Source organism: Schistocerca americana, chromosome 3, assembly GCF_021461395.2.
Source record: "Schistocerca americana isolate TAMUIC-IGC-003095 chromosome 3, iqSchAmer2.1, whole genome shotgun sequence".
Taxonomy (NCBI): domain Eukaryota; kingdom Metazoa; phylum Arthropoda; class Insecta; order Orthoptera; family Acrididae; genus Schistocerca; species Schistocerca americana.
The window spans coordinates 596418014-596444557 of NC_060121.1; the positions used below are offsets into that span (position 1 = coordinate 596418014).

Below are 26544 nucleotides of genomic sequence, written 5' to 3' on the forward strand. Positions count from 1 at the left end.
ATGAGGCAATGTGTCAGTATGCGTAGTGGGAGGGGTGACCACGTGATGTGAGCCCGGATAGCTCAGTCGGTAGAGCATTAGGCTTTTAACCTAAGGGTCCAGGGTTCAAGTCCCTGTTCGGGCGGAAATTTTAATACTTTGGTAGCCGCACGTGTAGTAGCGGTGTAAGCACTACGGAAAAGAATGCATCTACGCCGTTTCCTGGCACTGCAGTGCTTTAAACGGTACCAGTTGCATGTGTCGGGAGGGTCTTGCGCTACTGGCAGTCGTGGCCGAGTGGTTAAGGCGTCTGACTCGAAATCAGATTCCCTGTGGGAGTGTAGGTTCGAATCCTACCGGCTGCGTGCGATTTTGCGTAAAAAAACGAGCAGAAATTTTCGCACACATGTGACATGCGTGGGTGAAAGCGGATCCAAACCTGTGACACCATTCTCAACAAGACGGAAATTTATTTTTTAAGAATACTGTTTCGCGACGGCCGCTGCCTGTTGTGGCTACCGGTTCACCTCGCAAGGACGCTAGTACTGCAGAAATCAGTCGCAGGCCCACGAACGCGCCCCCGTCATTTTGTCGCGTCGTCGCCGTCTTTGTGAGTACACAGGTGTGCTTGAAAGTGTTGGACACAGCGAGCATTCATTTCTTTCTAAGAAGCGCAATTCAGTTCATTCGAGTGTGGCAAAAGCAGTGGTGCAGCGTTTCTTTTCTTAAGATCTCGCAGCTGCTTGCAAGTATGGCCATCGTTTCAGACGACACAAAACTAGCGTCAGCGGTGCGTCAGTGGGAAGTCGGTGAAGTCGCCATTGGAGCCATAAGCCAGGAATAACGACACGCGAATCACTCGCACACCATGCAGCATGCACCACAACGCTCGGCTGAGGGACCGGATAGCCCAGTCGGTAGAGCGCTGAACCTTCAACCAAAGGGTCCCGGGTTCAAGCCCCCGTCCAGGCGAAAATTAATACACTGTCGTAACGGCCAAATGTGCTGGCAACGAAAGCGCTACAGAAACGAGTGAGGCCATATCGTGTTCTGCCATCGGATTGCTTGCAAAGCAGCAGTTTCACTTGTCGAGACCACGCCTCTGCGACCGGCAGTCGTGGCCGAGTGGTTAAGGCGTCTGACTAGAAATCAGATTCCCTCTGGGAGCGTAGGTTCGAGTCCTACCGACTGCGTTTCTTTTTTGTGTCAAGAGGTGGAGAACATCTCCAACGGAACCGTGAAATGAGCGAATACGTGGGAAACACTGCATTCGAGACGCTTGTAAATTTTACAATTGTCCAGTGAGTGTCGACAAAACACGTAGCTCCTCTGCTGTAATATATGAGACGTACAAACTGCTGCAATTTGACTTTACATCGTGTGTCAGCTTCCTTCGATAGCCTGTTACGAGCCTAGCGTGATGAGTTTATAGACAGCAGTCAGACGACGTTTAAATAATAACAGCTCCACGCAACGATTACCCAACAGTAAAGGACATGAGGCAATGTGTCAGTATGCGTAGTGGGAGGGGTGACCACGTGATGTGAGCCCGGATAGCTCAGTCGGTAGAGCATTAGGCTTTTAACCTAAGGGTCCAGGGTTCAAGTCCCTGTTCGGGCGGAAATTTTAATAGTTTGGTAGCCGCACGTGTAGTAGCGGTGTAAGCACTACGGAAAAGAATGCATCTACGCCGTTTCCTGGCACTGCAGTGCTTTAAACGGTACCAGTTGCATGTGTCGGGAGGGTCTTGCGCTACTGGCAGTCGTGGCCGAGTGGTTAAGGCGTCTGACTCGAAATCAGATTCCCTGTGGGAGTGTAGGTTCGAATCCTACCGGCTGCGTGCGATTTTGCGTAAAAAAACGAGCAGAAATTTTCGCACACATGTGACATGCGTGGGTGAAAGCGGATCCAAACCTGTGACACCATTCTCAACAAGACGGAAATTTATTTTTTAAGAATACTGTTTCGCGACGGCCGCTGCCTGTTGTGGCTACCGGTTCACCTCGCAAGGACGCTAGTACTGCAGAAATCAGTCGCAGGCCCACGAACGCGCCCCCGTCATTTTGTCGCGTCGTCGCCGTCTTTGTGAGTACACAGGTGTGCTTGAAAGTGTTGGACACAGCGAGCATTCATTTCTTTCTAAGAAGCGCAATTCAGTTCATTCGAGTGTGGCAAAAGCAGTGGTGCAGCGTTTCTTTTCTTAAGATCTCGCAGCTGCTTGCAAGTATGGCCATCGTTTCAGACGACACAAAACTAGCGTCAGCGGTGCGTCAGTGGGAAGTCGGTGAAGTCGCCATTGGAGCCATAAGCCAGGAATAACGACACGCGAATCACTCGCACACCATGCAGCATGCACCACAACGCTCGGCTGAGGGACCGGATAGCCCAGTCGGTAGAGCGCTGAACCTTCAACCAAAGGGTCCCGGGTTCAAGCCCCCGTCCAGGCGAAAATTAATACACTGTCGTAACGGCCAAATGTGCTGGCAACGAAAGCGCTACAGAAACGAGTGAGGCCATATCGTGTTCTGCCATCGGATTGCTTGCAAAGCAGCAGTTGCACTTGTCGAGAGCACGCCTCTCCGACCGGCAGTCGTGGCCGAGTGGTTAAGGCGTCTGACTAGAAATCAGATTCCCTCTGGGAGCGTAGGTTCGAGTCCTACCGACTGCGTTTCTTTTTTGTGTCAAGAGGTGGAGAACATCTCCAACGGAACCGTGAAATGAGCGAATACGTGGGAAACACTGCATTCGAGACGCTTGTAAATTTTACAATTGTCCAGTGAGTGTCGACAAAACACGTAGCTCCTCTGCTGTAATATATGAGACGTACAAACTGCTGCAATTTGACTTTACATCGTGTGTCAGCTTCCTTCGATAGCCTGTTACGAGCCTAGCGTGATGAGTTTATAGACAGCAGTCAGACGACGTTTAAATAATAACAGCTCCACGCAACGATTACCCAACAGTAAAGGACATGAGGCAATGTGTCAGTATGCGTAGTGGGAGGGGTGACCACGTGATGTGAGCCCGGATAGCTCAGTCGGTAGAGCATTAGGCTTTTAACCTAAGGGTCCAGGGTTCAAGTCCCTGTTCGGGCGGAAATTTTAATACTTTGGTAGCCGCACGTGTAGTAGCGGTGTAAGCACTACGGAAAAGAATGCATCTACGCCGTTTCCTGGCACTGCAGTGCTTTAAACGGTACCAGTTGCATGTGTCGGGAGGGTCTTGCGCTACTGGCAGTCGTGGCCGAGTGGTTAAGGCGTCTGACTCGAAATCAGATTCCCTGTGGGAGTGTAGGTTCGAATCCTACCGGCTGCGTGCGATTTTGCGTAAAAAAACGAGCAGAAATTTTCGCACACATGTGACATGCGTGGGTGAAAGCGGATCCAAACCTGTGACACCATTCTCAACAAGACGGAAATTTATTTTTTAAGAATACTGTTTCGCGACGGCCGCTGCCTGTTGTGGCTACCGGTTCACCTCGCAAGGACGCTAGTACTGCAGAAATCAGTCGCAGGCCCACGAACGCGCCCCCGTCATTTTGTCGCGTCGTCGCCGTCTTTGTGAGTACACAGGTGTGCTTGAAAGTGTTGGACACAGCGAGCATTCATTTCTTTCTAAGAAGCGCAATTCAGTTCATTCGAGTGTGGCAAAAGCAGTGGTGCAGCGTTTCTTTTCTTAAGATCTCGCAGCTGCTTGCAAGTATGGCCATCGTTTCAGACGACACAAAACTAGCGTCAGCGGTGCGTCAGTGGGGAGTCGGTGATGTCGCCATTGGAGCCATAAGCCAGGAATAACGACACGCGAATCACTCGCACACCATGCAGCATGCACCACAACGCTCGGCTGAGGGACCGGATAGCCCAGTCGGTAGAGCGCTGAACCTTCAACCAAAGGGTCCCGGGTTCAAGCCCCCGTCCAGGCGAAAATTAATACACTGTCGTAACGGCCAAATGTGCTGGCAACGAAAGCGCTACAGAAACGAGTGAGGCCATATCGTGTTCTGCCATCGGATTGCTTGCAAAGCAGCAGTTGCACTTGTCGAGACCACGCCTCTCCGACCGGCAGTCGTGGCCGAGTGGTCACTAGTCGCGCTTGCGACACCGTGCTGGTCGGACGTGTCAGTGCTCCGCTCCACCGCGTGTTCACAAGGCGTGTTTTCCACTCATATTACTGTTTGCTAGTGTTGTGTTATTCTGCAGTTTATATCGTTTTCCATTTGTATTTTTGTTGCGTTCTTATTGTAGCGGGTTTACCGCTCGCTATCTGCTGCAATGTCCAGGTTATTTCCGCGAAAGTGTACACTCCGTTTTGATTTCGACAAGTCCACCCGATCTGTGCAACCGAGTTCACTGGAGATACATGACTGGATCGTTGATGTTATTGGGATTACATCTGACCAAGTGCACACCGCCTATTATGATACCGAGCAGTATTGTTTCTTTGTTAAATTACTGAATGCTGTATTACTGGAGAAGATCATGACGAAGCACGGAGGAAGTGCTATTTTCCGACACCGGGACGACTCTGTAAGTACAGTGCTCATTTCCAATGCCGATGTAGACTACACGAACGTGCGTATTTTCAACTTACCCCCTGAAGTAGAAAATTGTTATCTAAAGGAGGTACTGTCCAAATTCGGTGACGTTAAACAGATTCGACTCGAACGGTGGTCAAGTCAACATAGGTTGCAATGTTACAGTGGCGTTCGATCTGTCGAAATGCATGTCAAGCAGAATATTCCATCCCATATACTTGTTTGTGACTATAAGGCTCACGTTACTTATATTGGCCAAACACCGACCTGTCATATCTGTAATGAGAGTGGTCACTTGCGTCAAGACTGCCCCAGGCGCATGTTTGTGTTAAAGAATTCCCTCCAGCAGCGTAAAAGGCTTACTTTGGCGGATGTAGTGGCAGCCAAGCCGATGACGGAGATTGGGCTCCCTAATTCTGAAATGCCTTCGGAACAGCAACAAGAAACTCGTTCTGATGAGTTTCCGGTTCTGGTTCGGAGAGACAAAGGTGCGTTGCCCCCTGCAAAACTCGATGCCGCGACCAATAAGAGGCGCAGAACTTGTGACAGCAGTGGCTCTGATACCGACACCTCTAGTGCGCATGAGACCGCGAAAAAGGACGATCGGGAATCCGGCTCGGAAGCGAAAGCTCCGATCGGTGAGGCTATTGTGGACGCTTCTCCTCCCACAATTTCAAGTGCCGATACTTCCGTGGAAGTTAAGCAGTTGCCACTGGCTAGTGCCTTAGAACTTCCGCTACAGCCAACTCAGGCCGACCAACCTGTACGTGTGGCTCACATTCCTGCAGGACGTACACACACAGAGGCCTGTGATGGTGGTATACAAACATCTCTGAGCGCCGACGGTACACATCACGTGGCAGCCGCTTCGGTTCAGGACTCACAACAAGGGGAATGTCAACAACTCCAGGAAATAATACAAACACAGCTGTCCGGGTCTGTCGGTGACAACAAACAGCTGCGGGCAGAGAATGTTGCCAAACAGGCTGATAGTGCGAGTGATAGTTCAGCTGCTCGCTCGCCGGCGGTGTCGCCGCGTGCCATCCCTTCGCGGGATGTGCCGGGAGAGCAGCTTGACATCACCCACGACCCTCCCACGCCGCCAGCTGCAGAGGTGCTCCACAGTGTCCGCCCCAGGATCCGAGTGCAACCTAATGTAAATGCTGTGCGTAAAAAGAGTAAGAACAAAGACGCACGAATACAACTCAGTGACGTCACAGACACGAATTTCCCGGCCACAAATATGGAATGGCATGAAGATGTTGCCCTTTAAAGATATTTGCTCCTTCCGCCTCTTCCACGTACTGTCATAATGTCGCAGGCCTATACGATCACGACATTAAATATTAATAAAATCCGGTCGGAGGTGAAACTGAGTGCCTTAAAACAATATCTCTATGAGTCGGGAACAGATATCGCTCTTTTGCAGGAGGTGGCCATGCCACACTTAACTCTTCCTGGTTTTGTTGCTATTACAAATTTTTCCCCCGACTCGAACGTGGGGACTGCCATCTTACTTAGAGAAGGCATTCCCGCCACTCAGGTTGACAAGTTAGATTCCGGTAGAGGTGTGGGTGTCACCGTTTTTGGCGTCACCATCATTAACTTGTACGCGCCTTCTGGCAGTACCTATAGGGCGGAACGAGCAAACTTTTTTAAGGAACAAATCATCTATTTGTTACGGAAAAATCCCGAACGTGTTATCATTGGAGGTGATTTTAATTGTGTTTTATCCCAGAAAGATCAGTCCCCGAATTTTAATTATTCGCCTGAATTAAAGCGTCTCGTGACCGACCTCAAACTGAAAGACGCGTGGGAAATTAGGTACCCGACCTTGGTACGATTCACACACATCGTCGCGAATTCCTGCAGCAGAATTGACAGGATTTATGTTTCCGACGTTTTAGAGAATGTCTTGTTACAAATTGAAACAATACCCTCCAGCTTCTCTGATCACAGTGGTGTCGTTGCGTGCCTGAATTTGCTGCCACAACCAACGCGTTGGTATAAAAATCAATGGAACTTGAACGTCTCCTTATCAACGGATGCTGACCTAGAGGCGGCGGTGCGACGCGCTTGGGAGCAGTGCTTGCGCACTACCGCAAACTTTCGTAGCACCATAGCGTGGTGGACTCAGCATGCAAAACCCAAACTGCGAAAAGTTGTTATATTCTTCGGTATTGAAAGAGCAGCCGCGATAAAGAAGACGATGGAGTTCTACTACACTATCTTACGCGACCTCTGTGATAGAGCCGACGCCGCGCACACCAGAATAGACGACATTCGAAAAATAAAGGCGAAATTAATCAATCTTAAGAGGATGCAACTGGAAGGTCTTAAGATCAAATCTAAAGTGAAGTCGGTCAGGGACGATGAAACAGCCGCTCTATACCACCTTGTCAAACATGCTAAGAACAGAAGGAGGACTTTTATTGAGGCCCTGAAACTCGGTGATGGCACGACTGTCGACACCCAGCGAGAGATTATCAAGGCACTACACGACTATTTTGTTGACACCTACACGTCAGCGGCTACTCATGACGGCTGCTCTGACGAACTGTTTAGTGCCATTTCCTCTACTATAACTAGAGAAGACAATGACACAATTTCATTAGAATTTAGTAATAAAGATGTTTTGGAGATTGTCTGCCACTCGCCGATCAGGAAGTCCCCTGGTCCTGACGGATTACCCATTGAATTCTACAGGAGGTATTGGCACATCATCGGGGACAAAATCACCCAATTAGTGAACGAAGTTTTTCAAGGGAAGCCTATACCACTTGCCTTTAAGGAATGCACAATTGTGCTTATCCCTAAAGGCAGAGGTACCAAAAATATCGCCAACTTCCGCCCCATTTCATTGTTAAACTCCGATTATAAAATAGTCGCCCGTGCAATCAACACGCGAATGATGCCCCTCACTGCTAAATTCATTGGACGTCAGCAGACATGTGCCTTCGGGAGAACTGTATTGCACACGGCAGCTTTTTACCGGGATATCATTGCGTTAACGAACGCCAGTAACGTGAAGTGTGGGCTGATCTTTCTGGACTTTTTTAAAGCCTTTGACCTCGTCGCTCACGAGTACCTCCTTGAAACCATGAAAAGATTCGGTTTCTTGCAGAACGCGATTGACATGATCACAAACATGGCACTGGGGATCAACGCAAGGCTTTCTGTCAACTCGCAACTAACCCAACCGATTCAAATCAACAGAGGGATTCCACAAGGCAGCCCTTTGTCCATGTTACTTTTTGTTCTTTCACTCGAACCTCTGTTACTCCAACTGCAGGCGAAACTCACAGGGCTAACACTTTCAGGAGAAAAAACTGTCGTAGGCGCCTATGCCGACGATGTGGGTGTGGTTGTCCGCAATGAGAATGATGTCACCACTATAGCGGCTCACCTCCAGCAATACTGTTTGGCGTCGGGGGCTAAATTGAATGACAAGAAAAGTAAATTTATTAACCTCTGTGGCCTCCAGCATTTGCGAGTTGGCTACGCTCAGGAAGTCAGCGTCCACAAGGCTCTCGGCATCATATTGACAGCGTCCTCTTTAAAGATGGCGGCGGCAAACTGGAGGGAAATAGTGCGTAAACTTAACGGTGCTCTCATTGACAATTCCCACAGAAGCCTCAATCAATTTGATCGGATTCATCTGGTCAACTCCTGTATTTTATCCAAAGCCTTCTACACGGCGCAGCTCCTGCCACTGCCTGCAGTCATTGCTAAGCAAATTATGTCGAAGGTGACCAATTTTATTTGGAGAGGGGAAATTTTTCGCGTGTCTGCCAAAACTGCGACACTCCACCCCCAGAATGGAGGGATGGGATTAGTAGATATCAAGGTGAAAGCGATGGCTCTCTATGTTACAAGGACGACCGCTATAATTAACAATGATCCTTCCGGCATTACAGCGCAATTATTCACTGCCGTCAGGCCGCAAAGTCTTGACCCACCGCTGAATATTCAACCCATCAGTTATCGGCTAAAACATATCAGAGATTATTACCTTTCACGGAGCTACATCGGTAAAGAGGTCATGAACTCTCAACGTTTAACTGCACAAGCCATAATAGCGGACTGGAGACAACACGAAGGAACGAATCCTTTGGCAACGAAGCTCGGTGGCATGAACTGGGATATTGTATGGCGCAATGTCAGTTCCCGTGTCCTCAGTTCCGATGCTCGCACTGCCTGGTACAAAGCCATCAATGATGTGGTTAGCACGAACGAGAGGTTACATAAAATCGGGCTCAGTGACACCCCTCTCTGTCGTCGCTGCCAACTGACGGATACAGTTATCCACCGTTACACCTGCGGGGACCGTCTCCAGAACTGGGTTTGGCTTCGACAAAAAATAGCTCTTATTACCAGGACTACAACCGCCAATGTTTCGTCAGCACTACTGTCTCGTCCTGATGTGCATTTTTATCCGCAGACGAAAAACAATGCAGTTTTGTGGTTGCTGGGTACCTATTCCAGCTACGTCTTTAATAATTTTGGCGGTGACAATTATTTGGAATTCAAGATGTTTATGGATATCGAATACGCCAAAACATGTACGTACCCGAATCATGGGAAACTCTTCGGCAATATGCTTAAAATAGCGTTTCATCGCATGGGTATCGGATAGGTCAACTGAGTGTGAAGGGGTGAGGCCGGGCCGCGGGACACCAGTGGTGCCGCGAAGAGGCCCCACTGCTTCTGTGTCGCGTCCGGACTCCCCCTCACACTGCGGCTTTCACTGACTCGCTGGACACTGGCTACAGGAACTTTCATTGAGTGAGATACGAAGCTGTGTTTATGTTACGTTTATTCTTCGAGCAGCACTTCTACTATGCCCAAGGGCGAAGTCTTTTCGTTGTCTTTTTCACCATTCCAATTTATTTTCATAGAAGGTTACGGGTTTCATTAAAAAAAAAAAAAAAAAAAAAAAAAAAAAAGTGGCGCAATTGGTTGGCGCACGGTCCTTATAAGGCAGTAGCCGTGAGCAATGCCGGGGTTGTGAGTTCGAGCCTCACATGGGGCATACTTTTACCAATTGTTCCTTTTTTTTATGTGCTCTCGTTGTGTCTTTAAATTTGCTTTTTTTTACTGCTGTGTGGAAATGACCGAGGTGGTCAATCGGCGTTTTCAGTTTCAAGTTGGTTGATGTGGTGCATTCCAGGTACGGCTTTCCATGACGCACGGGTCGAATTACTTTAAATTTGAAGTTAAGGTTCTTGTTTTTACTAGTTTTTCTAGGGATGTTTTTTCTTTTTTCTCTTTTCCATTTTTTTTCCCCCGTATGTGTGCTGTTCGCTGCATACCAATACATTCCGTTGCATTACTTTGGAGGAATTTATTCATTTTTCATTTCGCATGTATGTTTCCACGTATTGGACCATCCGGAGGAACTACTTGCTCTTACGCAGGAATATCTGGATCAACGGGGGAACACCCACGTTCATTGTCATCGGGGGAGCTACATCAACTAATTGTACAGCCACAGAAGCTCGCCAACGACGGCAATTATGGAGAGCGCAAGGCCGGGCTATAAGGGGATTTGGGAGGCCCGTAAAAAAAAAAAAAAATAATAAAAAAAAAGTGGTTAAGGCGTAAGAAAAAAAAAAAAGTGGTTAAGGCGTAAAAAAAAAAAAAAAAAAAAGAAGTGGTTAAGGCGTCTGACTAGAAATCAGATTCCCTCTGGGAGCGTAGGTTCGAGTCCTACCGACTGCGTTTCTTTTTTGTGTCAAGAGGTGGAGAACATCTCCAACGGAACCGTGAAATGAGCGAATACGTGGGAAACACTGCATTCGAGACGCTTGTAAATTTTACAATTGTCCAGTGAGTGTCGACAAAACACGTAGCTCCTCTGCTGTAATATATGAGACGTACAAACTGCTGCAATTTGACTTTACATCGTGTGTCAGCTTCCTTCGATAGCCTGTTACGAGCCTAGCGTGATGAGTTTATAGACAGCAGTCAGACGACGTTTAAATAATAACAGCTCCACGCAACGATTACCCAACAGTAAAGGACATGAGGCAATGTGTCAGTATGCGTAGTGGGAGGGGTGACCACGTGATGTGAGCCCGGATAGCTCAGTCGGTAGAGCATTAGGCTTTTAACCTAAGGGTCCAGGGTTCAAGTCCCTGTTCGGGCGGAAATTTTAATACTTTGGTAGCCGCACGTGTAGTAGCGGTGTAAGCACTACGGAAAAGAATGCATCTACGCCGTTTCCTGGCACTGCAGTGCTTTAAACGGTACCAGTTGCATGTGTCGGGAGGGTCTTGCGCTACTGGCAGTCGTGGCCGAGTGGTTAAGGCGTCTGACTCGAAATCAGATTCCCTGTGGGAGTGTAGGTTCGAATCCTACCGGCTGCGTGCGATTTTGCGTAAAAAAACGAGCAGAAATTTTCGCACACATGTGACATGCGTGGGTGAAAGCGGATCCAAACCTGTGACACCATTCTCAACAAGACGGAAATTTATTTTTTAAGAATACTGTTTCGCGACGGCCGCTGCCTGTTGTGGCTACCGGTTCACCTCGCAAGGACGCTAGTACTGCAGAAATCAGTCGCAGGCCCACGAACGCGCCCCCGTCATTTTGTCGCGTCGTCGCCGTCTTTGTGAGTACACAGGTGTGCTTGAAAGTGTTGGACACAGCGAGCATTCATTTCTTTCTAAGAAGCGCAATTCAGTTCATTCGAGTGTGGCAAAAGCAGTGGTGCAGCGTTTCTTTTCTTAAGATCTCGCAGCTGCTTGCAAGTATGGCCATCGTTTCAGACGACACAAAACTAGCGTCAGCGGTGCGTCAGTGGGAAGTCGGTGAAGTCGCCATTGGAGCCATAAGCCAGGAATAACGACACGCGAATCACTCGCACACCATGCAGCATGCACCACAACGCTCGGCTGAGGGACCGGATAGCCCAGTCGGTAGAGCGCTGAACCTTCAACCAAAGGGTCCCGGGTTCAAGCCCCCGTCCAGGCGAAAATTAATACACTGTCGTAACGGCCAAATGTGCTGGCAACGAAAGCGCTACAGAAACGAGTGAGGCCATATCGTGTTCTGCCATCGGATTGCTTGCAAAGCAGCAGTTGCACTTGTCGAGACCACGCCTCTCCGACCGGCAGTCGTGGCCGAGTGGTCACTAGTCGCGCTTGCGACACCGTGCTGGTCGGACGTGTCAGTGCTCCGCTCCACCGCGTGTTCACAAGGCGTGTTTTCCACTCATATTACTGTTTGCTAGTGTTGTGTTATTCTGCAGTTTATATCGTTTTCCATTTGTATTTTTGTTGCGTTCTTATTGTAGCGGGTTTACCGCTCGCTATCTGCTGCAATGTCCAGGTTATTTCCGCGAAAGTGTACACTCCGTTTTGATTTCGACAAGTCCACCCGATCTGTGCAACCGAGTTCACTGGAGATACATGACTGGATCGTTGATGTTATTGGGATTACATCTGACCAAGTGCACACCGCCTATTATGATACCGAGCAGTATTGTTTCTTTGTTAAATTACTGAATGCTGTATTACTGGAGAAGATCATGACGAAGCACGGAGGAAGTGCTATTTTCCGACACCGGGACGACTCTGTAAGTACAGTGCTCATTTCCAATGCCGATGTAGACTACACGAACGTGCGTATTTTCAACTTACCCCCTGAAGTAGAAAATTGTTATCTAAAGGAGGTACTGTCCAAATTCGGTGACGTTAAACAGATTCGACTCGAACGGTGGTCAAGTCAACATAGGTTGCAATGTTACAGTGGCGTTCGATCTGTCGAAATGCATGTCAAGCAGAATATTCCATCCCATATACTTGTTTGTGACTATAAGGCTCACGTTACTTATATTGGCCAAACACCGACCTGTCATATCTGTAATGAGAGTGGTCACTTGCGTCAAGACTGCCCCAGGCGCATGTTTGTGTTAAAGAATTCCCTCCAGCAGCGTAAAAGGCTTACTTTGGCGGATGTAGTGGCAGCCAAGCCGATGACGGAGATTGGGCTCCCTAATTCTGAAATGCCTTCGGAACAGCAACAAGAAACTCGTTCTGATGAGTTTCCGGTTCTGGTTCGGAGAGACAAAGGTGCGTTGCCCCCTGCAAAACTCGATGCCGCGACCAATAAGAGGCGCAGAACTTGTGACAGCAGTGGCTCTGATACCGACACCTCTAGTGCGCATGAGACCGCGAAAAAGGACGATCGGGAATCCGGCTCGGAAGCGAAAGCTCCGATCGGTGAGGCTATTGTGGACGCTTCTCCTCCCACAATTTCAAGTGCCGATACTTCCGTGGAAGTTAAGCAGTTGCCACTGGCTAGTGCCTTAGAACTTCCGCTACAGCCAACTCAGGCCGACCAACCTGTACGTGTGGCTCACATTCCTGCAGGACGTACACACACAGAGGCCTGTGATGGTGGTATACAAACATCTCTGAGCGCCGACGGTACACATCACGTGGCAGCCGCTTCGGTTCAGGACTCACAACAAGGGGAATGTCAACAACTCCAGGAAATAATACAAACACAGCTGTCCGGGTCTGTCGGTGACAACAAACAGCTGCGGGCAGAGAATGTTGCCAAACAGGCTGATAGTGCGAGTGATAGTTCAGCTGCTCGCTCGCCGGCGGTGTCGCCGCGTGCCATCCCTTCGCGGGATGTGCCGGGAGAGCAGCTTGACATCACCCACGACCCTCCCACGCCGCCAGCTGCAGAGGTGCTCCACAGTGTCCGCCCCAGGATCCGAGTGCAACCTAATGTAAATGCTGTGCGTAAAAAGAGTAAGAACAAAGACGCACGAATACAACTCAGTGACGTCACAGACACGAATTTCCCGGCCACAAATATGGAATGGCATGAAGATGTTGCCCTTTAAAGATATTTGCTCCTTCCGCCTCTTCCACGTACTGTCATAATGTCGCAGGCCTATACGATCACGACATTAAATATTAATAAAATCCGGTCGGAGGTGAAACTGAGTGCCTTAAAACAATATCTCTATGAGTCGGGAACAGATATCGCTCTTTTGCAGGAGGTGGCCATGCCACACTTAACTCTTCCTGGTTTTGTTGCTATTACAAATTTTTCCCCCGACTCGAACGTGGGGACTGCCATCTTACTTAGAGAAGGCATTCCCGCCACTCAGGTTGACAAGTTAGATTCCGGTAGAGGTGTGGGTGTCACCGTTTTTGGCGTCACCATCATTAACTTGTACGCGCCTTCTGGCAGTACCTATAGGGCGGAACGAGCAAACTTTTTTAAGGAACAAATCATCTATTTGTTACGGAAAAATCCCGAACGTGTTATCATTGGAGGTGATTTTAATTGTGTTTTATCCCAGAAAGATCAGTCCCCGAATTTTAATTATTCGCCTGAATTAAAGCGTCTCGTGACCGACCTCAAACTGAAAGACGCGTGGGAAATTAGGTACCCGACCTTGGTACGATTCACACACATCGTCGCGAATTCCTGCAGCAGAATTGACAGGATTTATGTTTCCGACGTTTTAGAGAATGTCTTGTTACAAATTGAAACAATACCCTCCAGCTTCTCTGATCACAGTGGTGTCGTTGCGTGCCTGAATTTGCTGCCACAACCAACGCGTTGGTATAAAAATCAATGGAACTTGAACGTCTCCTTATCAACGGATGCTGACCTAGAGGCGGCGGTGCGACGCGCTTGGGAGCAGTGCTTGCGCACTACCGCAAACTTTCGTAGCACCATAGCGTGGTGGACTCAGCATGCAAAACCCAAACTGCGAAAAGTTGTTATATTCTTCGGTATTGAAAGAGCAGCCGCGATAAAGAAGACGATGGAGTTCTACTACACTATCTTACGCGACCTCTGTGATAGAGCCGACGCCGCGCACACCAGAATAGACGACATTCGAAAAATAAAGGCGAAATTAATCAATCTTAAGAGGATGCAACTGGAAGGTCTTAAGATCAAATCTAAAGTGAAGTCGGTCAGGGACGATGAAACAGCCGCTCTATACCACCTTGTCAAACATGCTAAGAACAGAAGGAGGACTTTTATTGAGGCCCTGAAACTCGGTGATGGCACGACTGTCGACACCCAGCGAGAGATTATCAAGGCACTACACGACTATTTTGTTGACACCTACACGTCAGCGGCTACTCATGACGGCTGCTCTGACGAACTGTTTAGTGCCATTTCCTCTACTATAACTAGAGAAGACAATGACACAATTTCATTAGAATTTAGTAATAAAGATGTTTTGGAGATTGTCTGCCACTCGCCGATCAGGAAGTCCCCTGGTCCTGACGGATTACCCATTGAATTCTACAGGAGGTATTGGCACATCATCGGGGACAAAATCACCCAATTAGTGAACGAAGTTTTTCAAGGGAAGCCTATACCACTTGCCTTTAAGGAATGCACAATTGTGCTTATCCCTAAAGGCAGAGGTACCAAAAATATCGCCAACTTCCGCCCCATTTCATTGTTAAACTCCGATTATAAAATAGTCGCCCGTGCAATCAACACGCGAATGATGCCCCTCACTGCTAAATTCATTGGACGTCAGCAGACATGTGCCTTCGGGAGAACTGTATTGCACACGGCAGCTTTTTACCGGGATATCATTGCGTTAACGAACGCCAGTAACGTGAAGTGTGGGCTGATCTTTCTGGACTTTTTTAAAGCCTTTGACCTCGTCGCTCACGAGTACCTCCTTGAAACCATGAAAAGATTCGGTTTCTTGCAGAACGCGATTGACATGATCACAAACATGGCACTGGGGATCAACGCAAGGCTTTCTGTCAACTCGCAACTAACCCAACCGATTCAAATCAACAGAGGGATTCCACAAGGCAGCCCTTTGTCCATGTTACTTTTTGTTCTTTCACTCGAACCTCTGTTACTCCAACTGCAGGCGAAACTCACAGGGCTAACACTTTCAGGAGAAAAAACTGTCGTAGGCGCCTATGCCGACGATGTGGGTGTGGTTGTCCGCAATGAGAATGATGTCACCACTATAGCGGCTCACCTCCAGCAATACTGTTTGGCGTCGGGGGCTAAATTGAATGACAAGAAAAGTAAATTTATTAACCTCTGTGGCCTCCAGCATTTGCGAGTTGGCTACGCTCAGGAAGTCAGCGTCCACAAGGCTCTCGGCATCATATTGACAGCGTCCTCTTTAAAGATGGCGGCGGCAAACTGGAGGGAAATAGTGCGTAAACTTAACGGTGCTCTCATTGACAATTCCCACAGAAGCCTCAATCAATTTGATCGGATTCATCTGGTCAACTCCTGTATTTTATCCAAAGCCTTCTACACGGCGCAGCTCCTGCCACTGCCTGCAGTCATTGCTAAGCAAATTATGTCGAAGGTGACCAATTTTATTTGGAGAGGGGAAATTTTTCGCGTGTCTGCCAAAACTGCGACACTCCACCCCCAGAATGGAGGGATGGGATTAGTAGATATCAAGGTGAAAGCGATGGCTCTCTATGTTACAAGGACGACCGCTATAATTAACAATGATCCTTCCGGCATTACAGCGCAATTATTCACTGCCGTCAGGCCGCAAAGTCTTGACCCACCGCTGAATATTCAACCCATCAGTTATCGGCTAAAACATATCAGAGATTATTACCTTTCACGGAGCTACATCGGTAAAGAGGTCATGAACTCTCAACGTTTAACTGCACAAGCCATAATAGCGGACTGGAGACAACACGAAGGAACGAATCCTTTGGCAACGAAGCTCGGTGGCATGAACTGGGATATTGTATGGCGCAATGTCAGTTCCCGTGTCCTCAGTTCCGATGCTCGCACTGCCTGGTACAAAGCCATCAATGATGTGGTTAGCACGAACGAGAGGTTACATAAAATCGGGCTCAGTGACACCCCTCTCTGTCGTCGCTGCCAACTGACGGATACAGTTATCCACCGTTACACCTGCGGGGACCGTCTCCAGAACTGGGTTTGGCTTCGACAAAAAATAGCTCTTATTACCAGGACTACAACCGCCAATGTTTCGTCAGCACTACTGTCTCGTCCTGATGTGCATTTTTATCCGCAGACGAAAAACAATGCAGTTTTGTGGTTGCTGGGTACCTATTCCAGCTACGTCTTTAATAATTTTGGCGGTGACAATTATTTGGAATTCAAGATGTTTATGGATATCGAATACGCCAAAACATGTACGTACCCGAATCATGGGAAACTCTTCGGCAATATGCTTAAAATAGCGTTTCATCGCATGGGTATCGGATAGGTCAACTGAGTGTGAAGGGGTGAGGCCGGGCCGCGGGACACCAGTGGTGCCGCGAAGAGGCCCCACTGCTTCTGTGTCGCGTCCGGACTCCCCCTCACACTGCGGCTTTCACTGACTCGCTGGACACTGGCTACAGGAACTTTCATTGAGTGAGATACGAAGCTGTGTTTATGTTACGTTTATTCTTCGAGCAGCACTTCTACTATGCCCAAGGGCGAAGTCTTTTCGTTGTCTTTTTCACCATTCCAATTTATTTTCATAGAAGGTTACGGGTTTCATTAAAAAAAAAAAAAAAAAAAAAAAAAAAAAAGTGGCGCAATTGGTTGGCGCACGGTCCTTATAAGGCAGTAGCCGTGAGCAATGCCGGGGTTGTGAGTTCGAGCCTCACATGGGGCATACTTTTACCAATTGTTCCTTTTTTTTATGTGCTCTCGTTGTGTCTTTAAATTTGCTTTTTTTTACTGCTGTGTGGAAATGACCGAGGTGGTCAATCGGCGTTTTCAGTTTCAAGTTGGTTGATGTGGTGCATTCCAGGTACGGCTTTCCATGACGCACGGGTCGAATTACTTTAAATTTGAAGTTAAGGTTCTTGTTTTTACTAGTTTTTCTAGGGATGTTTTTTCTTTTTTCTCTTTTCCATTTTTTTTCCCCCGTATGTGTGCTGTTCGCTGCATACCAATACATTCCGTTGCATTACTTTGGAGGAATTTATTCATTTTTCATTTCGCATGTATGTTTCCACGTATTGGACCATCCGGAGGAACTACTTGCTCTTACGCAGGAATATCTGGATCAACGGGGGAACACCCACGTTCATTGTCATCGGGGGAGCTACATCAACTAATTGTACAGCCACAGAAGCTCGCCAACGACGGCAATTATGGAGAGCGCAAGGCCGGGCTATAAGGGGATTTGGGAGGCCCGTAAAAAAAAAAAATAATAAAAAAAAAGTGGTTAAGGCGTAAGAAAAAAAAAAAAGTGGTTAAGGCGTAAAAAAAAAAAAAAAAAGAAGTGGTTAAGGCGTCTGACTAGAAATCAGATTCCCTCTGGGAGCGTAGGTTCGAGTCCTACCGACTGCGTTTCTTTTTTGTGTCAAGAGGTGGAGAACATCTCCAACGGAACCGTGAAATGAGCGAATACGTGGGAAACACTGCATTCGAGACGCTTGTAAATTTTACAATTGTCCAGTGAGTGTCGACAAAACACGTAGCTCCTCTGCTGTAATATATGAGACGTACAAACTGCTGCAATTTGACTTTACATCGTGTGTCAGCTTCCTTCGATAGCCTGTTACGAGCCTAGCGTGATGAGTTTATAGACAGCAGTCAGACGACGTTTAAATAATAACAGCTCCACGCAACGATTACCCAACAGTAAAGGACATGAGGCAATGTGTCAGTATGCGTAGTGGGAGGGGTGACCACGTGATGTGAGCCCGGATAGCTCAGTCGGTAGAGCATTAGGCTTTTAACCTAAGGGTCCAGGGTTCAAGTCCCTGTTCGGGCGGAAATTTTAATACTTTGGTAGCCGCACGTGTAGTAGCGGTGTAAGCACTACGGAAAAGAATGCATCTACGCCGTTTCCTGGCACTGCAGTGCTTTAAACGGTACCAGTTGCATGTGTCGGGAGGGTCTTGCGCTACTGGCAGTCGTGGCCGAGTGGTTAAGGCGTCTGACTCGAAATCAGATTCCCTGTGGGAGTGTAGGTTCGAATCCTACCGGCTGCGTGCGATTATGCGTAAAAAAACGAGCAGAAATTTTCGCACACATGTGACATGCGTGGGTGAAAGCGGATCCAAACCTGTGACACCATTCTCAACAAGACGGAAATTTATTTTTTAAGAATACTGTTTCGCGACGGCCGCTGCCTGTTGTGGCTACCGGTTCACCTCGCAAGGACGCTAGTACTGCAGAAATCAGTCGCAGGCCCACGAACGCGCCCCCGTCATTTTGTCGCGTCGTCGCCGTCTTTGTGAGTACACAGGTGTGCTTGAAAGTGTTGGACACAGCGAGCATTCATTTCTTTCTAAGAAGCGCAATTCAGTTCATTCGAGTGTGGCAAAAGCAGTGGTGCAGCGTTTCTTTTCTTAAGATCTCGCAGCTGCCTGCAAGTATGGCCATCGTTTCAGACGACACAAAACTAGCGTCAGCGGTGCGTCAGTGGGAAGTCGGTGAAGTCGCCATTGGAGCCATAAGCCAGGAATAACGACACGCGAATCACTCGCACACCATGCAGCATGCACCACAACGCTCGGCTGAGGGACCGGATAGTCCAGTCGGTAGAGCGCTAAACCTTCAACCAAAGGGTCCCGGGTTCAAGCCCCCGTCTAGGCGAAAATTAATACACTGTCGTAACGGCCAATGTGCTGGCAACGAAAGCGCTACAGAAACGAGTGAGGCCATATCGTGTTCTGCCATCAGATTGCTTGTAAAGGAGCAGTTGCACTTTCGAGACACGGCTCTGCGACCGGCAGTCGTGTCCCAGTGGTTAAGGCGTCTGACTAGAAATCAGATTCCCTCTGGGAGCGTAGGTTCGACTGCGTTTCTTTCTTGCGTCAAGAGGTGGAGAACATCTCCAACGGAACCGTGAAATGAGCGAATACGTGGGAAACACTGCATTCGAGACGCTTGTAAATTTTACAATTGTCCAGTGAGTGTCGACAAAACACGTAGCTCCTCTGCTGTAATATATGAGACGTACAAACTGCTGCAATTTGACTTTACATCGTGTGTCAGCTTCCTTCGATAGCCTGTTACGAGCCTAGCGTGATGAGTTTATAGACAGCAGTCAGACGACGTTTAAATAGTAACAGCTCCACGCAACGATTACCCAACAGTAAAGGACATGAGGCAATGTGTCAGTATGCGTAGTGGGAGGGGTGATCACGTGATGTGAGCCCGGATAGCTCAGTCGGTAGAGCATTAGGCTTTTAACCTAAGGGTCCAGGGTTCAAGTCACTGTCTGGGCGGAAATTTTAATACTTTGGTAATGATTCGTCTAGTAGCGGTGGAAACACTACGGGAAAGGATGCAACTACGCCGTTTTCTGACACCACAGTGCTTTAAGCGGTACCAGTTGCAAGTTTTGGGGAGAAGCTCGCGCTCCACAGCCGGCACGGTAGCTCAGCGTGTTCGGTGAGAGAGCTGGTTGGCCTCTGTAATAAAAAAACTGAGGGAAACGATCAACAAACGAACTTGACCGGATGTCGTGTGACGTCCGCAATGAACAATCACAACGATCAACAACGAAAAAAAAAAAAAAGAAAAAAAAAGGCGTCTCACTCGAAATCAGATTCCCTATGGGAGGTTAGGTTCGAGTCCTTCCGGCTGCGTGCTATTTTGCGGAAAGAGGAGCAAATATTTTCACACACATGAACGCGGGTGCAAACCAATAACGCCATTCTCAACAAGACGAAAATTTAAGGAGTTTCGCGACGGCCTCTGCCTATTGTGGCTACCGGTTCACCTCGCACTAACGCTGGGACTGCAGAAAGCCGTCGCAGGCCCACGAGTGCGCTCCCGTCATTTTCTCGCGCCGACGCCGATTTTGTGAGTACACAAATGTTCTTGGAAGTGTTGGACATAGCGAACATTCATTTCTTTTTAAGAATCGCAATTCAGTCATTCGAGTGCGGCAAAAGCAATGGTGCAGCGTTTCTTTTCTTAAGATCTCGCAGCTACTTGCAAGTATTTCCACCGTTTAAGACGACAGAAAACTAGCGTCAGTGGGACGTTGGTGAAGTCGCCATAAGCCAGCAATGACGACATGCGAATCACTCGCACAATACGCAGCTGTACGATAGCTCAGTTGGTAGAGTGTTGGGCCTTCAACCAAAGGGTATTGCGTTCAAGCCCCTGTCTCGGCGCAAATTAGTACACTTTCGTAACGGCCAATGTGCCGGCAATGGAAGCACTAGAGAAGAGAGTGAGGCTGCACGGACTCCTGCCATCGGATTGCCTCTAAAGGTGGCACCTTCACTTGTCGGTAGACGCTTTTGCCACCGGCAGTCGTGGCCGAGTGGTTGCGGCGAGCAGACGTGCCCGTCGCGAGCTCCGCTAGCAGCTGTGTTTACATCGTTGGTCGTCGTTGTTTGCAGCGGCCTGGTGTATTTACTCAGCGTGTTTCTTCTCTTTTTGTAAGTTTTAAAGGATTCATTGTGGAAAATGGTGACGTACAACCGGTCCAATACTATTCAGTTGTTGTTTGATCGCGAATTTCCGCGTCCCACGGCTTTTGAAATACATCATTGGATCAGATCGGAATTGCAACTAGACCCAGCTTTGCTTGATGGTGTTCATTTAGATTTTATAGTTAATTCAGTGTTCTTGAAAATCCTTGATAGTGAATTATGTGAGCGTTTGGTGGCCTTCAATGGCGGGGTTCGGAAATTTAAACATGCTGATGGGAATATTAGTGACGTGAAGGTGCTACATGCCGGTTATGGTATACGAAATGTGAAAGTTTTCCATTTGCCCTTTGAAGTGCCCTTAGATGAAATTCGCCGTGCATTAAGTTTATATGGGACTATCTTTGCTGTCAATAAAGATTATTGGTCGTCCGCGTATGTTTATCAATGTGATAACGGCGTACGTACTGTGCGGAGAAACACATTCCGTCCTTCGTTATCATAGGCGGCCATAGGGCTTTCATCTCCTACACCGGCCAACCTCCAACGTGCTCTCTCTGTCATTCCACTGAACATATGCGGAATTCTTGTCCCCGTCGGCGCCCTGTGCAGTTGCCCCTAGAAAACCCAGGTAGTTACGCAGGCGCCCTTCTTAGAGGTTCTCCGCCACCGGCTGACTCGCTAGTTCGTGAACCGGTTGTAGCGGGTATGTCTCTTCTTCCAAGTGTACCTGTTGTTCCACATACGCCTGTTGTCGACAATGTCCCTGACGTTAGCACTGAATGTCGTCCGACCGACCGTTCTGCTGCGTTGCAGGAGACGACTTCCGTGGCTTCACTTGTTGATGAACGTGTTCAGAGCGTTACGGAATCAGGTGCTATTACTGTCGCAGTTAGCGACACCGGGCCTGCCTCAATGGTTCTACAGTGTCAAACGTCCTCCCCATGTGATTTTGCAACTTCAGTGCCTGTTGTGTTGGACATCCCTGCTGGGGATTGTGCACCTACTGCCACTCCTGACAAGGTCGCGGACTCCAACCCATCCCCCAGTACCATTGCTACTCCAGCGAATACCTTGCGCCTTTCTCCACCTCACGCGGAGAATTTGGTTATGGATGTCGAACCGCACTCTGTTGCCTCGGTGGGGAACGTAAAGACCAAGTTGCAGGATACTGACTTTGCCACGCAACGGGAAAAACGTGTGCGAGAGCAAAGTCGGAAACTTAAGGGTATGCTAGGAAAGGGTACCGGTGGGCCGGGAAATTCCCCCCCCCCCCCCCCCCCCCCGTCGAAAAAGATTAGTCCTGATACAGAATCTCGTAAACAGCGCAAATCTCAGACTCGCGCGTCACGGAAAACCCCGTCGGGTGACACTACCGGCGGCAGTTTGTCGGACGGTGACACGACCATTCCTGCGCCGCTCTCCTGGGCGGACGATGTTGACATGTAACTGCCACGGCACTCTGCTTTCCGTCTCCGGTGAGTCTGCGCCTTACCGGTGACTCCCTTTCAAAACTATATCTCTGCGCCCTACACCCATGCGTCCTATAGCTACACGGTTAAAATAGCCACATTAAATATCAATTGTATTGCGGCTCCTCAGAAATTGCAAGTCTTGGCAAATTTTATCCAACATTGTCGGTACGATTTTATTTTTTTGCAGGAAGTGAGCGTTGTGTCCCTTGATGTTTTAACGGGATATTCCGCCGTTTAATAATATCGACCCGGTAGCTCGGTGTGGTACCGCTATCTTATATAAGTCTGCAGAAGAGCCGACGCGCGTCAAACGACTACCGACCGGCAGGGGAATCTCGTGCGTTATCGGAGGCCTGCAACTAGTTAACATTTACGCTCCGTCTGGCACCGGTTTAAAGAGGGCGAGAGCGAGATTTTTCATTGAAGATGTACCCACCTTGATTGGTAGCCCGACACTGCCCGTCGTGTTGGGGGGCGATTTTAATTGCGTGGTTGCGGACAGTGATCAGTTTCCCACAGCTCATAAGTGCGTCGACCTTGATCGTCTGATTGCAAGCTTCCAGTTAGCAGATGTGTGGCGTGTTCTCTTTCCTCAAGAGCACGTCTTTACGTATTTCTATCGAAATGGGGCTAGTAGACTTGATAGGTTCTATGTGTCGACCTGCCTAGCCGATCACCTACTTAGTGCCGACGTCGCCCCTGTCTGTTTTTCCGATCACTGCGCCTTCTTCTGTGACCTTCGCGCCGCAACTCCGCCAGTTACGTCGATCTCGGGTGTGGAAGTTTAACGTGGCCCATGTCCGTGCCCCCTCGTTGCGTCGGCAAATATTCACGATACGCTCTCTTCCTGCGGCGAAAAGCTGGCTAACTATGCCTCGGTTGTCAATTGGTGGGTTCACCTGGCCAAACTCTCTATCCGTGCTGTTTTAAAGTGTTTTAGCGCCGAAGCTGCGCTGTGGAAACTCAGAACCACTGAATATTATTATCAGTTCTTAAAAGATGCCGTCTCTCTACCGGATATTGTCGATGAGCAATTTCTGATTCAGTTAAAAGCTGTCAAAGCTCAAATTTTTAAATTGCAAGCCCAAGATTTTCAGGGCTCCTTACTTAGAAGTCGCTGTGTAGGGACGTTTGATGAGTCACCGACTATTCACCATATCGAAAGAGAGCGGAGACGGGGTGTTACTAAATTTATTCGGTGTCTTAGACTGGAGACTGGGGAGCGACTAACCACTGAGAGGGACATTCGTGCGCATATTTTTGCCCATTTTAGTGCCACGTTTCAACGTAGCGACCACGATAGGGCGGCCGCACATGTACTCATGGGTGAAATGCGGAACCTGCTTACTCGTGAGGACAATGACACCCTCCTTTCCGCCATCACGACGGAGGACATGAGCGATGCACTCAGATTGTCTGCTCGAAACAAGTCCCCGGACCCTGACGGAATTCCTTTAGAATTCTACCTCGAATTCTGGGATGTCTTAGAACCTATCCTCACAAAGGTCGCAAATGAATTGTTGAGTGGCCTTCCGTGTCCGGCAAAGTTCCTAGAGGGTATAGTCGTTCTTCTCCCTAAGACCGCCGGGGCTGACAAAGTTGAAAACTTTCGCCCGATCACGCTATTGAACAGTGACTACAAACTTTTCAGCAAATGCATCGCAACCAGGCTGCACACTGTGATGCGAAAAATCATTAGCCCTTTCCAGATGTGCGCTGTGACAGGGAGGGGTATCCTTGCCGCCGTGAGCACGTATAGGGACGTCGTGGCTCACACTGCTGCCACACGGACTCCAGGGGCGATTCTATCGATTGACTTTCGGAAGGCCTTTGATAGGATTAACCACGATTACCTCTTTGCCTTGTTACGTCACATCGGCTTTCATATGAACTTTGTCTCCGTCCTTAAAAGTGTCCTCACGAGAGCTTCTTCTCGCATTCTGATAAATGTCACCCTTTCGGCTCCCTTTATAATTGCAAGATCTGTGCGGCAAGGGTGTCCCCTATCTATGTCCCTCTTTGTTATCGCTCTTGACCCCCTCCTCCGCCGAATTGGGCGCACTGTCAGTGAGATCGATGTAGAGGGTGTACGGGCGTCGTGCGTTGCGTACGCCGACAATGTCGGCGTCTTTATACGACAAGAAAAGGACATCCCTTTAGTTAAGCCTGTGTTCAGTCTTTTTGCCCAGACTACAGGTGCGGAACTGAACCCGCATAAAACGTTGCTGCTCCCAATAGGTGCCTGTCGCGGCTATGCTGCCGATTCATGGTACACCGTCGCTGCCTCCCACATGTTGCTCGGCATTCACTTATTTGCTTGCCCCATAAAGATTGCCGCTCACAACTGGCGCCGTATTTCGACGACTGTCAAGGGTCTCATGGTCCGTCACGCCACCCGGCAATTACATCTTCTACAGCGTGTCGAGTTGATAAATATTCACATTCTGGCTAAAGCGTGGTATGTGGCCCAAGTGCTCAACGTCCCACCTCCGTTGGCACGCACGATCAGCCAAGCAGCACACTGGCTGCTGTGGCGTGGCCATATTTTCAAAGTAAAACTTGCCACATGTACCCAGCCTCCGTCTCGCGGAGGACTTGGTCTCGTAGATGTCAGAAGCAAATGTTCTGCCCTGCTTATCAACAGAATTGCCACCATTGTCGAGAACAGCCCTCACAGTACGACTGCTGCCCTCTTCCGCGCCCATGAGCCCCTTTCTGACAGTGCACCGATCAATGTCTCGCGGATACCTTACAAGCTTGCTGTATTCAGAGATTTTTTTCTTGTCCCGCAGTTATCATGTTTCACTAGCTCGCGACCGCAGGACGCGGTCTGCCACTTCTCTGTGTATCATGAGGTGATTGGTTTGCCACCACCGAATAATTTAGTCCGTCAATATCCCCACAACAACTGGGTTCTTGTTTGGCAAAACGTCAGCAACAAGTTGTTATCGAAGGAAGTGCGAAGCACTTGGTATACGGCCATCACTCGCACTGTGACCACCAACGACCGACTGGCGACTATTCACCTAATTCCGTCCTCTAAGTGCGAGTACTGTGACGAACGGGGTACACTTGAACATCGGTTTCTTTGCAGAACCACACGAGATGTGTGGGCTATTTCCCGCGACATGCTCGCACTCATTAACAGGACTGACAAGCGGTCGTTTCCCCCGCTAGCGGCTGTCATCCCCGACATTAAACCTTTTCCGCAATCTAAGCGAAATGCTACAGTGTGGATTTTAGGGCATACCACTTACGCTATATTTGCCAAAAATGTAGTTGATCCAGTCGACTACTTGTTTTATCTCTGGGAGCGCCATGAAACGCTCCGGAGGACAGCCTCATATCAGAGAAATTTTCAGCGCTTTCTTCAAATCCCCATTGAACAGCAATTTCGGAAAGTCTTCAATCTGGCACCGACTGTTCTACAACCTTAATGACGACGTCGATCATGATCCTGAAGTGTGAACAGATGTAATAGCGTGTTGACGTTACGAAAGAACTCAGAAACAGAAAACTGAAGAAGAAACTAGAAACACATTGAAATGACAAATAATGGAATGCGGAATTACTTTTCTTTCTTCTTTTCCTTTGACTGTTTTCATAACTTTCCTTTTTCCTTTCTTTGAGATTGGAACGCACTTTCGTTTTATTTCGAGTGTGCTTTTTACTCCCTTTCGAGGGCTTAGTCTTCCTTTCTTTCATTTGGTATTTCGCTTTCTTCTTTCCTACGGGGATCGCTTGCTTTGAAATTCTATGTTGCCAATTTGCTCGCCTCTTTCCGTGAAGACAGCACATTCAAAATCTTCCATTCCTTTCACACTCCTTTCCAAGAGAGATGTTTTGTTTTTAGTTGCCAAATTATGTGCCTTTTCATTTTTTTCCCCATTATGGAGAAATAGAATTTGCTCATTTTTCTCTCAGGTTCGTTTCTTAATTTCATGTCCCGGCAGAGTTGCGGGCTTCTAAGTTCTTCGTGTTTTTTTTTCTTCTCCCACTGCCCACCTTGTCGTTCTCTTCCAGCAGGAAACGCTGACTTTCTATAGTTTTGGGGCGATGTTTTCGTTTCCTTTATGGCTCCAATTATTTCTTTCCTCTTTCTCCAGCCAATGAGCTACAATGTTAAGTTCCCCACTCTTTATCACGCCAGCCGGCAAATAATAAGTAAAAAACAAAAAAAATATTTACAACAATATAAAAGAAAATT

The 26544-nt window shown here is 48.3% G+C and overlaps 13 non-coding genes across 13 annotated transcripts; all 13 read left to right on the plus strand.

The window, feature by feature from the left end:
• The first annotated feature begins 51 nt into the window (after positions 1-51).
• Positions 52-124, plus strand: Trnak-uuu. The gene has a single exon. It is a non-coding gene; the product is annotated as a tRNA-Lys (tRNA).
• A 138-nt stretch (positions 125-262) lies between these two features.
• Trnas-cga lies at positions 263-344 on the plus strand. The gene has a single exon. It is a non-coding gene; the product is annotated as a tRNA-Ser (tRNA).
• Positions 345-1090: 746 nt separating this feature from the next.
• Trnas-aga lies at positions 1091-1172 on the plus strand. Its single transcript has one exon. It is a non-coding gene; the product is annotated as a tRNA-Ser (tRNA).
• Positions 1173-1526: 354 nt separating this feature from the next.
• Trnak-uuu lies at positions 1527-1599 on the plus strand. Its single transcript has one exon. It is a non-coding gene; the product is annotated as a tRNA-Lys (tRNA).
• Positions 1600-1737: 138 nt separating this feature from the next.
• Trnas-cga lies at positions 1738-1819 on the plus strand. Its single transcript has one exon. It is a non-coding gene; the product is annotated as a tRNA-Ser (tRNA).
• A 746-nt stretch (positions 1820-2565) lies between these two features.
• Positions 2566-2647, plus strand: Trnas-aga. The gene has a single exon. It is a non-coding gene; the product is annotated as a tRNA-Ser (tRNA).
• Positions 2648-3001: 354 nt separating this feature from the next.
• Trnak-uuu lies at positions 3002-3074 on the plus strand. The gene has a single exon. It is a non-coding gene; the product is annotated as a tRNA-Lys (tRNA).
• A 138-nt stretch (positions 3075-3212) lies between these two features.
• Positions 3213-3294, plus strand: Trnas-cga. Its single transcript has one exon. It is a non-coding gene; the product is annotated as a tRNA-Ser (tRNA).
• Positions 3295-10588: 7294 nt separating this feature from the next.
• Trnak-uuu lies at positions 10589-10661 on the plus strand. Its single transcript has one exon. It is a non-coding gene; the product is annotated as a tRNA-Lys (tRNA).
• A 138-nt stretch (positions 10662-10799) lies between these two features.
• On the plus strand, positions 10800-10881 carry Trnas-cga. Its single transcript has one exon. It is a non-coding gene; the product is annotated as a tRNA-Ser (tRNA).
• A 7288-nt stretch (positions 10882-18169) lies between these two features.
• Positions 18170-18242, plus strand: Trnak-uuu. The gene has a single exon. It is a non-coding gene; the product is annotated as a tRNA-Lys (tRNA).
• Positions 18243-18380: 138 nt separating this feature from the next.
• Positions 18381-18462, plus strand: Trnas-cga. The gene has a single exon. It is a non-coding gene; the product is annotated as a tRNA-Ser (tRNA).
• Positions 18463-19631: 1169 nt separating this feature from the next.
• Trnak-uuu lies at positions 19632-19704 on the plus strand. Its single transcript has one exon. It is a non-coding gene; the product is annotated as a tRNA-Lys (tRNA).
• The last annotated feature ends 6840 nt before the right edge of the window (positions 19705-26544 follow it).